We start from the raw sequence: 8,779 nt of genomic DNA, 5'->3' as shown, positions 1-8,779 counted from the left end.
TTTTTTTTCAATAATTGATAACTAATACTTGAAGTATGTGAGTACATGTATTTTCCACATGGCTATAAACATCCTCTACACAGCTGCTAGGGAACAGTCATATTTGGAATTCTTTATTTCCCTTTGGGCTGAATAATATACATTCAGATTAGTCAATCCCACTGTGATACAATTAACTTTGCATTTCACAATCACTTCACACTGGATTACATGATCAAGTCACGTGACAGACATGTCTGTTCCAGGATTGATACATAACATCCTAATTATATTCTTCCAGACATAAAGCCCTGATACATAAGAAATAAATCCCATGCCCCAACCTGATTCTTTTTCAAGTAAGCTAGTTTATGTTGTCACCCTACAGCTTGAGAAATGACACAATAGGTTTCCCATGCTGTGAGAGTGCAGGAACCTAGTGGGGCTGATGCCTCCAGAACAGTTACTGCAACTCACACTGACGCTGTTTAGAAGTCACATTTCCTTCTTTTAATGGTAACAGGGACTAATGCAAATCTAAAGCTAAGTGGCTTAAAGTAAACTTACAAAAAGTAGGGGGGACACCTGAGCACATCTTAGACAGGTGGGTGCTTCAGCTCCATGGAAATGCAGAGTCTTCGGGTCAGCCCAGGGGATGCTCTAGTCATTACAGCAATCCTTCCTGAAAATCTGATTTCCCAATTCTAGGTTGGGAGACATGGGGGTCAAGGAGGAGGGCAGTAAGTTGCCTTTTTTTTTTCTTTGACTCAGCCTCTTCACATAGCCTAGAACTATTAGGAACCTTTGTCCCATCTGGGCTGCTGCTTTCTAGGGAAATCCCCAGCATCTTCTCTTATTCTCCAGGAGATAAATGTTCTTGTTTATGGATTTTTTTTCATTTTCAACATATGCACATATGCAGCTCTTTCTCCCTCTCCCCCAACTTGCCCTATCAGCACTCTGAAACGTGATATCCACTGCATGCATGTACCACTTAAGATGTGACCTGACAAAGCAATCCAGCAAAAAGTTAGTGCACAGCGATTTTTCCTGTCATTTCTCTGGGCAGTGCGGTCATGTTGTACCACAGCCGCTCAAGTAAAGGCTACATCTTTCACATGAACTATAGACTCCCCTCTTTGGAAGGTCTGTAGTCATTGCTTCAAAACCCTTTTATCCTTCTTAAACTAAAATAAGATGAAGACAAACTTAATCTTCATTTCATCCATTTTCCCAGTTTGTAAAAATATTTTTGAAACACAAATCTATTATCTAAACATGCAACTAGCTGTTGCCAGTATTTTGTCATCTACAGATATGCAAAGAGAGCTTCTTCGGGGAAAGAAAGCAGTGAAAAGCCTTCTGCAAGTAATTCTAAAATACATTAAGATGTGATGGTTTAGATGTATCATGAAGAAAACAATCAATCTATACCTAACATTGTGTTCAGTGACTCCCATAGTGACAGGGTCGCTTTGGAGGATGTTAAGGTTAACATTACCATATTACCATTGACATTGGCTCTTGCTTAATTCATCCCCAATAATGGAAAAACTTCTGAGTAATAATTAATAGAACAAAAACCAGAAGCTTTAACAGCTGCAACTTCTCCAGACCCCATATTTTGGCTACAGATAAAAGCATTTTCTTCTTTGTATTTTATATGCATTCATTAACAAAAAGCCCCATATTTAAAGTTCATTGCTTCCTTACAGAAGCATCATGGAAATATACCACATGGGATATTGACTACATGTAAATTCTAAGGAAGAATAGCATGCATTTCTTTAAAACATAGCATGCACATGTCTGGAGCTTATATAAACAATAATTTGTTATTTCGTACAAAACTGTTCATTCCCATACACATAAAATCCAAGTAATTATCTGATATGCTCTCGTGAAAGTAGCACCAAATGTGATTTCTTAAAAAAAATTTGGTAAGTCAATATTTCAGTAACTCCCAAATGGTTTCAGAGACATAGGAATTTCACATGAGATAGTGATACTTTAAAAAAATTTTTTTTCCATTTATAACCTAATACAGTTAGTTGACTATTGTTAAAATGTTTAGAAAAATCATTTAAAAGAAGTCAAACTGACGTATTTTCCTTCACCTGTGGAAAGTTATATTTGATATAGAAAACAAAGCTGAATGCGTCCATTGTTGACCCATTGTTGTTGCCAAGTTTCTTATGTTCAGAATAATTCACAATCTAAGATTTCCCATAACATGGACCTAGGAAAATATATCTGCATGTTATTGCAGAGTTATTCTGGTTGGGTCTAGAAGTTGCCATTCACTTTTTCACGTGGACAGTGCTTTTCTAGGTCAAAAACTTCTGAATTCCTATCACACCTAAGACTAAAGTTTTACCTAGCTATGTGCGAGATTAAGACCTGATTTTCTTATTTATTTAGAGAAAGATTTCATTCACCATCAATCATTCCTAACATTATACTTCCCTAAGTCCATGCTTTTTACTTCCTCTTGGAAGGGAAGAAAAAGCAAGCATCTTTACAAGGTTATTTTCCTAACTTCTGTATTTACGTTCTCATCAAAATACAGTGCAGATGTAGGATTGAGGGAAGCAAGCCTTCTAGTCTGGACCTGAGGATGGGTTTCTCTCTGGGCCACTTCTTCTCTAGCTCTGAAATCAAGTTCTCTAATCTCCTTACCAGGAATTTTCCTTCCTTATACAACGCTGCAGCTGCAGCAGGGAGGGCTGTCCAAGCCCCGGCTAGCGCGTCGCTCTGAAAGCAACAGGTATCCTGGGAGGGTAAACAAACACGCCAATAGCGGGATGCAGGTCCCTAGCTCCCAGCCAAGGGTCAAAAGCAGCCTCCGTCTTAGGGCATCCTCCTAGGTCTCAGCCCGGAGGGCGCCGTCAAACTGTAGTCGTGGGCTCCCACACCCCCTCTCAGTGAACCCCAAAACCGCCCTGAGAGGACCCTGTGACCAGAAGAACTGACCGCAGGCCCACCTTTCAGGGGCTTGGAAGGGTCTGCAGGAAGTCATCCCAATATAGCCACCTGGGCACAAGCGTGACTCTCACCTGTTCGCACTCTCCAGGCCGGGAGAGCCGCGGTCCCCTTCAAGTTCGGAATCGCTCCCGGGGGTCGGCGCAGCCCTTGCACGCGGCGCTGCGAAGCTGGCGGGTGGCGTTTCCGAGTTTGCAGGCTGTGATCGCGGGTGGGAGCGGCCGCAGCAAGTGCGGGCGGGGGTGGGGGTGTCCTCGCTGGCGCTCGCTCCGACTAGCGGCGGAGGGACTGCGGCAGGACGCGAGCTCTGCCCGCCGGGCCCTGGCTCTGCCACAGGATGCTGCAGTGCGGCGCTGCGGCGCCCCCTACCGGGCCCAGACCCGGTTCCTCCGGTCCCGCCATGCTGCCTCCAGGGCTGGAAAGACTGCAACCTCCCCCTTCAGCTGTATCCCCAAACAGTGCGTCCCTTCTTCATAGGTGCTGGGCCTCTAGGTCCTGGCCACAGGACATCTGTCCTTGGCTTAAAGTGTTGCGTGTGAAAGCATCACTACGTGGTGTTTACTATTCCATACTTCAGGTGATCTTCACAAAGTCCCTTTGAGGAACAGTTCATTATCCCTGATACCCAAGGGGAAACCGGAGAAAGGGATAAAGAACTTACCCAAGGCCTAGTACATAGTTGGAATGAAATCCTGGCCAGATTAGAGGCTGAGACATGCTACAAGAGCCATAAATAATGAATTCAATTGAAATGCGTATCTATATTTGAGAAAGTCCCAAACGCTGCACGTTCTCCTCACTTGATCAACGTGTTTCACACATTGTAAACACGTTGTATAACACGAAGTCATGCCCAGTCGCCCTCAAAATCAAACATAGAAGACTCATCTTCACACTGGACAAGACCTGCTTTCCCCTCTCTCATGTCAGCTGCGGTATTGTCATTATTAGCCTTTCATAAATGAGGAGGTGAGTGGAGAGCCTCAGTGGTTTCCCTAAACCGAAACTTCTGATCAAAGGAGCAGGGGAACACCAAGACAATTTCTTTCCCTTCAGAGTCTGTGCCTTCTTTCCAAGGTACCAGGTGGCCTCCAGAAAACCTCTGTGATCTGAAGGAGAGGGGCTTAGGGCTTCATGAGGAATCTGCTCTATGTCCCTGATGGAAGATGCAGCCAGGGAGTCAGCCCCCAGGCCAGGACGTACCTGGAAAGCCACTGGGTGGGCCAGGCTTAATGGAGTCAGCTGCACCCAGCAGAGGTAGGAATTTCCTGGTTGCTGAGTTTTTGAAAAAACAGTGTATCCCCTCCAACTCCCTTATCACAAATCTATCTTCGCTCCCCAACATGTACCTAAACTGGCGAAGCTGACCCACAGCACCCCATGATCAGTCATCCTGTTTGTGTTGTACTCGTGTTCATTTCTCTGTCTTCATAACCTTGCATTTTCTGAATAGAGGGGTGTAGTCCCTGTCTCCACCCCAGCACTGCACATGATGGGTATTTGAAAAATAGTTATTGAGTGAAGGAACACAAACAGGGAGGATTATGTTTGGCTTTCTTACATGGTGTGTGGGGGATAGAATAGCCAGTAAGAAGTTAAACGTGTAGTCTGGGGTTCAGGAAAGAGACCTTCTCCCAGCCAGCAGGAATCTTTGAATTGCTCAGGAATTTTGTGCATAGTGGTGTTTGGGTCGTAACCTTCTTTCACGATAAAATCCTATATTCATGAAAGAACTTAATATATGCATGTCTCACAGAAATTTAAGTTGAAGCACCCACTTTGCCTCCCTCTTTCATGAAAATAGTGCAGAGGACTCTAGCCAGGTCCCTTATGTTTTGGTTCTTTGAGATCTTCTCTGTGGAACCTATTTCTCTCCATTTCCCACATCACCCACCCATGGAGACTGGCATTCCTCTCTCATCTAGGGACACATTTGCACACACACCTGCAGATCTTGACATGGTGCCCCAGGTGATAAAACGAGCTGTATTGGAACCGTATGCTATAGCATCAGCACCTACCCTGTCAATGGGAGTCCTTTCTTTGTCTAAAAAGCAGCAAAAAATAATCATTGCTCCCTGCTTCATGGATCACTAAGAACAGCAGAGGAGGCCTATTACTTACAGCTCCTCAGTAGGTTCATACTGGGTAGAAATTCTCCTGGCGTGAGGTCTTGTTACACTCCTACCTCTTAGCCTGGCTTCAGCCTTAACCTAAGACATTTAACACAAAACTAGCAGATGAAAAGTGAGTTCAACCCTCACTCACTGGAATTGTGTGTGTATGTTGTTTTATGGAGTGTGTGTGTGTGTTCACATGTGTGTAGATGATAAGCATATTCATTGTAAGTAATTTGTCATTGATAAAATATAAAGATATAGAAAATCACCCCCAAATCACACTCCCCAGAAATAACCAGTTACCATATGAGCATTATTCCATCTATGTAGAGCACAGAATAAACTGTTAGGTACATGAAATAGCATTTACATATACTAAGTTTCATTAGCATATTTTTAATAAATAAATGCTATTTTAGTAAAAAAAAAAATACTCTTGAAACTTAAAAGATGGCAGAACTGTAGAGGTTTAGTTACCTCTTGAGCTATTTTATCCTAAAAATTCCTGAATAGTTAAACTATTTCATAAGCTCAAACCTGACTTCATTATATTTAACACTGTATTTGATTACATTTATATTTATGTGGTTATGTGTATATTTACATTGTTTATATTTAACCATATGTAGTTTTTTTTTAAAGATTTATTTATTTATTCATACAGAACTGGGGTACAGGCCAGAGATGCAGAGGGTGAAAGGATTCACCAGAGACAGAGTGGGGAGCAGAACAGGCAGATCGACGAAGTACACTGCTGAGGGGAGCAGCCAGGAGAGGTCTGCCGCGCCATGTGGATCTCTTCCAGGGCAGGCGGGGATCGAACTCATGAGGCAGTGACTTAAGCTTCTTTTTTTTTTTTTTAAATATTTATTTATTTGTACATACAGAACTGGGGTACAGGCCAGAGGCTCAGGGGCGGTGAGAGGCTTCACCAGAGACAGAGTGGGGAGCAGAACAGGCAGATCGACAAAGTACATGCTGAGGGGAGCAGCAGGCGGGTCAGGAGAGGTCCACGTGGTCACCTCTGGGGCAGGCGGGAATCAAACTCATGCAGAAGTGGCTTTAGCTTCTCAGTGCTGTGCTTTAACTCGCTGCGCCACCAGGGAGGGCCCAACCATATGTAGTTTTTGTTGACATCAATTGACTTGTTACTTAACAAGAAGGATATCATTCCTCTCACTTCCTTTCCCTCCTATATTTTTACTTCTGTATTCCCTTCTCATTGTCAAAATTAGAACATTTGTGTTTGTTCTGTAACTCTCATTCTCAAGGTGCTTTCAGCTAAGTGATATAATTAAATGGAATGGATTCACTTGATGAGTTATTTTACCATAGCTTTGTATTATCCTTTATTTTGATTAAGCCCTTCTTTTTTTTTTATTAACTTATATTTTCAGTAAGGCCTTTGGTGTTGTGTAATTGGAAATACCTAGCTCCTCCTTCAGCTGTTTTTATTTCCTCATTACCAGACTTTGACTCCTTCTTTCCTTTTCCGCATTACTTATTCTGTGTTTAGTATGTTGGTTTTTATACAATATTTTCTGTGGTACAGAGTGAATGAAATCTAGTTGGTTCTGATCTATACCTGACCTGACATCTGTTGTTTTCTCGGTGGAGCAATGGTTTACAGATAGAACATTTCACTTTTTCTACTATCCTGACATGAGATCATAAAGAAAAGAGAAAATGTCCTTAGAGTCTCTGTGAAGCCTCCATTAAATGTTACATATTCTGCTTTTCTTCTTAAGTCTAACCCAGTCCTTTAGCATGACTGAGTGTGTGTATCTGGGTTATTTATTCCCCATTCCAAAGAAAAGATTTCCTCACGCTTGAGATGGCACTCTCATTCATACTTGGAATCCTCCCCTACTCTGTCCCCTGAGTCACTTCCATTCTGATTACTCACACTATCAGCGGTAACTCCATGTTTGGAAGTATTCATTATTGGTGAGGAGGAATACACAGATCTTTTGGCTCATCAGTATTGCTTCTTTTATTCCCTTGGAAAATTCATTTGGAAGTTTTATGGTAAGAAAATCATATTTCTTCCCTTGTTTTGCTGGTGTTAATAGTCATTTTTTGATTTGAGAGGGCATTTTATTGTTACATTTGTTTACTTGGTTTTCTGTTAGGCAAAAGAAAAATTGATTTTGGTTATGATAGGACTTTTTCTTTGACTGAACAAATATAAAACCTATCCCTAAATATATACAACATTGGAACCACTCGGAAAGCAATCAGTGCAGGGACACAATTCCAGACAGAGCTCAGCCCCACATTTACTCAAGTTTTCTCCTTGGGGCCATTTTCAGTTCATGAGTCAGAAAAGTATAGTTCTGGCAATAGGAAAAGATTAGAGTTTAGGGCTGTGAATTGCAAGTGGGTTCAGAAGGTTAGAGTATCAGAGGGAATAGATAGACTCTCCATGTGTTTGCTTGGAAATGTCCCTGGGACCTTGGCCATTTCCGGGCTACATGTCGTCTCTGAGAATCCTAGTAAAAGAGCAGCTGCCTGAGGTCAGGAGGCGAGGTGGGTGTTTAAGTGATCTCAGAGTTTGTGGAAGAACACTGGAGTTGACCCTAACCCTGGTTTAGAGAACTTTGTGAACATTCTGGGCAACTCTTGTAAAATAGCAACTTCAAATAGGGTAAAATTTTGTAAAAATAAAGGCTGTGCCATAGCCAAGCTATGGAAACAACCTAAATGCTCAAATACAGAAGTGTGGGCCAGGAAGATGTAGATACACAGAATAGGATTCTAGTCACTGATCAAAAAAAAGGTAAACTCATGTCATTTTTGGCACTATGGATGGAGATGGAAGGAATGATATGACTGAAATAAGTCAGAAGGAGAAAGGCAAATACTGTCACTTATATGTAGAATATAGTGAATATAACTAAACAGTCAGAAGCAGCCAAACTAAAAATGAACCCTAGAAAGCTGACTAAAACTGAGAATAACAAAGAGAGAGAGAAGGGTGAGTGCAAAGTGGAGGGGGTGTGATGGATGATAGTAGTGTCTTGGTGATGGGTGCAGTATGGTACCCCTTAGGGGGGAGACCCATATTCCTGAAACATAAACAGTGATGTAAACCAATGGTATTTCAATTAAAAAAAAAAGAGTATTGAGCAAAAAAGCCACAAGATTTAAAGTGACTTGTGGGAATAAAATAATATATAGAAGTAAAATATTGGCAAGATCAAATAAGATAATACAGCTTTATTAAATGTAGTGGTTAGAAGTTTCATCCATACTTTGGAGAATGGCAGAATTACTATATTAAGATGGACTTAGAAGAATGAATTTTGCAATTTCCAGGAAAATGATAAATGAATTCAAAAGTAAAATAATAGAGAAAATGAGATAGATAGTTCATAAATATGAAATAAGGCAAAAAAGAAGGAACGATGGCACAATTAGATGGCACAAATTCACAGCAATTTGAGATATTGGACTTAAATCTATTTCAGTAGTTACATTAAGTGTAAATGTGAGAAACACCAATTAAAAGAGAAAATTTGGTTGGATTTAAAATGATGTAACTGTATATATAGATTTGGTTTTGTTTTTACAAAAAACACCTTAAATATAGACACAGATAGGGCCCTCCCTTGGTGGCCCAAGGGTTAAAGCACAGCACTAAGAGGTTAAAGCCACTTGCGCATGAGTTCGCCTGCCCTGGAGGTGACCACATGGCG

The 8,779-nt window shown here is 41.4% G+C and overlaps 1 protein-coding gene across 2 annotated transcripts in view; it reads right to left on the bottom strand.

Annotated features, from left to right (window-relative positions):
- Positions 1-3,235, bottom strand: part of RERG (RAS-like, estrogen-regulated, growth inhibitor) — a 106,106-nt gene extending 102,871 nt beyond the window's left edge. For both annotated transcript variants that reach the window (XM_012732787.1, XM_004693249.2), the window contains exon 1: positions 3,036-3,235. The gene's annotated coding sequence lies outside the window, so the exon portion shown is untranslated. The remainder of the gene's footprint in view (positions 1-3,035) is intronic.
- Between the last annotated feature and the right edge of the window lie 5,544 nt (positions 3,236-8,779).

The sequence above is a fragment of the Condylura cristata genome, unplaced genomic scaffold, assembly GCF_000260355.1.
Source record: "Condylura cristata isolate star-nosed mole 26May11 unplaced genomic scaffold, ConCri1.0 scaffold00036, whole genome shotgun sequence".
Lineage (NCBI taxonomy): Eukaryota > Metazoa > Chordata > Mammalia > Eulipotyphla > Talpidae > Condylura > Condylura cristata.
This window is presented reverse-complemented; position numbering and strand designations above follow the sequence as displayed.